Source organism: Mandrillus leucophaeus, unplaced genomic scaffold (assembly GCF_000951045.1).
Source record: "Mandrillus leucophaeus isolate KB7577 unplaced genomic scaffold, Mleu.le_1.0 Scaffold310, whole genome shotgun sequence".
In the NCBI taxonomy this organism is placed as follows: Eukaryota; Metazoa; Chordata; class Mammalia; order Primates; family Cercopithecidae; genus Mandrillus; species Mandrillus leucophaeus.
Window position 1 is genome coordinate 977,145 of NW_012103255.1, and position 3,862 is coordinate 981,006.

Sequence of the window (3,862 nt, forward strand, 5' to 3'; positions counted from 1 at the left end):
CTGAGGCAGGAGAATGGCATAAACCTGGGAGGCGGAGCTTGCAGTGAGCTGAGATCTGGCTACTGCACTACAGCCCGGAGGACAGAGCAAGACTCCGTCCCAAAAGAAAATTAAAACAACAACAACAACAACAAAAAAAACAGATTTAAAAAAAAGACCATTCATCATAACCAGGTGGGATTTATCCCGGGGATGCAAAGATGGTTCAACTTATGCAAATCAATCAATGTGAAGCATCATATCAACAGAATGAAGGACAAAAACCATATGGTCATTTCAATTGATGCTAAGAAAATATTTGATAAAGTTCAACATCGCTTCATGATAAAAACCCTCAAAAAATGAATATAGAAGGAACATACGTCAACATATTAAATGCCATATATGACAGACCCATAGCTAGTAAAATACTGACTGCAGGGAGACTGAAAGCCTTTCCTCTTAGATCTAGAACATGACAAGGATGCCCACTTTGACCATTGTTATTCAGTATAGTACTGCAAGTTTTAGCTAGAGCAATCAGACAAGAGAAAGAAATGAAGAGCATCCAAACTGGAAAGGAAGAAGTCAAATTATCCTTGTTTGCGGGTGATATGATCTTATATTTGGAAAAACCTGGACTTCACACACACAAAAAACGTTAGAACTGATAAACAAATTCAGTAAAGTTGCAGGATACAAAGTGAACATACAAAAATCAGTAGCATTTCTCTAAGACAACAGTTAACAATCCGAAACAGAAATCAAGAAAGTAATCCCATGTACAATAGCCACTAATAAAGTTAAATATCTCAGAATTAACTTAGCCAAAGAAGTGAAAGGTCTCTACAATGAAAACTATAAAACATTGATGAGGCTGGGAGCTGTGGCTCATGCCTATAATGCCAGCACTCTGGGAGGCCAAAGTGGGAGGATTGCTTGAGCTTCGTTTGAGGATTGTTTGAGACCAGTCTGGGCAACATAGTGAGACCCCATCTCTACAAAAATAAATAAATAAGAAAGAAAGGCTAGGCACAGTGGTTCATGCCTGTAATCCCAGCACTTTGGGAGGCCGAGGCAGGTGATTCACCTGAGGCCAGGAGTTCAAGAGCAGCCTGGCAAACATGCTGAGACCCTGTCTCTACTAAAAATGCAAAAATGAGCCGGGTGTGATGGTGTGCACCTGTAGTCCCAGCTACTCAGAAACCTGAGGCAGGAGAATCGCTTGAACCTAGGAGGCAGAGGTTGCAGTGAGAGAAGATCATGCCACTGCACTCCAGCCTGGGCAACAGTGTGAGACTCCATCTCAAAAATAAATAAATAAATAAATGAGAAAGAAAAAGCATAAAACACTGATGAAAGAAATTGAAGAAGACACAAAAATATAGAAAGATATTCCAAGTTCGTGGATTGGAAAAATCAATATTGTTAAAATGTCTATACTACCCAAAGCAATCTACAGATTCGACAAAATCCCTATCAAAATACTAATGACATTCTTCACGAAAATAGACAAAACAATCCTAAAGGTTGTATGGAATCACAAAAGACCCAGGACAGCCAAAGCTATCTTGAACAAAAAGAACAAAACTGGAGGAATACATTACGTGATTTCAAATTATACTACAGAACTATAGTATGCAAAACAGTATGGTACTGGTATAAAAACAAACACATAGACCAATGGCAGAACAGAGAACCTGGAAACAAATTCACACACCTACAGTGAACTCATTTTTGACATTGGAGAAAAAACATTCTTTTTAATAAATGGTGCTGGGATAACTAGATATTCATATGCAGAAGAATGAAACAAGGGAGGCAGATTGCACAGGAAAACAAATGGATGAAACTTGACCCCTGTCTCTCACCACATACAAAAATCTAATCAAAATGGATTAAAGACTTAAATCTAAGACCTCAAACTATGAAACTGCTACAAGAAAACATTGAGGAAACTCCAGGACACTGGTCTGGGCAAAAATTTCTTGAGCAATATACCATAAGAACAGGCAACTAAAGCAAAAATGGACAAATGAGATCACATCAAGTTAAAAAGCACAACAAAGGAAATAACAACAAAGTGAAGAGACAACCCACAGAATGGAAGAAAATATTTGCTAACTACTCATCTGATAAGGAATTAATGACCAGAATATATAAGGAGCTTAAACAACTCTTCAGGAAAAAAAATCTAATAATCTGATTTTTTAAATGGGCATAAGATTTGAATAGACATTTCTCAAAAGAAAACATACAAATGGCAAACAGACATATGGAAAGGTGCTCAACATTATTGATCATCAGAGAACTGCACATAAAAACTACAATGGAATATCATCTTGCCCCAGTTAAAACGGCTTGTATCCAAAAGACAAGTAATAATCAATACTGGCAAGGATGTGGAGGAAAGTGAACCCTCCACTGTTGGTGGGAATGTAAATTAGTGCAAGCAGAGTTTACAGATGCCCCAAAAAAACTAAATATAGAGCTACCATATAATCCAGTAATCCCACTGCTGGGTGTATACCAAAAGAGAAAGGAAATCAGTATATCAAAGAGATACCTGCACCCGCATGTTCGTTGCAGCACTGTTCACAATAGTCAAGATTTGGAAGCAACATAAGTGTCCATCAGCAGATGAATGGATAAGAAAAATGTGGCACATATACACAATGGAGTACTATTCAGCCATAAAAAGGAATTAAATTCTGTCATTTGCAACAACATGGATGGAACTGGAGGTCATTATGTTAAGTGATATAAGCCAGGCACAGAAAGACAAACATCACATGTTCTCACTTATTTGTGGGCTCTTAAAATCAAAACAGACCGGGGGCAGTGGCTCATGCCCGTAATCCCAGCACTTTGGGAGGCTGAAGTGGGTGGATCACCTGAGGTCAGGAGTTTAAGACCAGCCTGGCCAACATGGTAAAACCCCATCTCTACTAAAAATACAAATGTTAGCTGGGCATGGTGGCAGGCGCCTGTAATACCAGCTACACAGGAGGCTGAGGCAGGAGAATCACTTGAACCTAGGAGCCGGAGGTTGCAGTGACCCAAAATCATGCCATTGCACTCCAGCCTGGGCGATAACAGCAAAACTTTGTCTCAAAAAATAAATAAAAAATAGGCCAGGCACAATGGCTCACACCTGTAATCCCAGCACTTTGGGAGGCTGAGATGGGCAGATCACGAGGTCAAGAGATCAAGACCATCCTGGCTAACACAGTGAAACCCCATCTCTACTAAAAATATAAAAAATTAGCGAGGTGTGGTGGCACGCACCTGTAATCCCAGCTACTCGGGAGGCTGAGGCAGAAGAATCACTTGAACCTGGGAGGTTGCAGTGAGCCGAGATCACGCCACTGCACTCCAGCCAAGGCGACAGAGTGAGACTCCATCTCAAAAAAAATTTTTTTAATAAAATAAAATAAAGTAAAAAAACACAAACAAAAATAAAAATAAAATAAAAACAATTGAACTCATGGAGACGGAGAATAGAAAGATGGTTATCAGAGTCTGGGAAGGATAGTAGGGAGGTGTAGGGATGGTTAATGGGTACAAAAAATAGCTGGAATGAATAAGACCTTGTAGTTAATAGCACAACAGGGGGATTATAGTTAATAATAATTTAATTGTACATTTAAAAATAACTAAAAGACAATAATTGGATTGTTTGTAACACAAAGGATAAATGTTTGAGGGAATGGATACCTAATTTTCCACGATGTGATTATTACACTTTGCATGCCTACACCAAGATATCTCATGTACCTCATAAATATATACACCCACTGTGTATCCACAAAAATTAAAAAGAAAAGTTTTTTTTTTTTTTTTTTGAGACAGTCTCTCTGTCGCCGAGGCTGGAGTGCAGTGG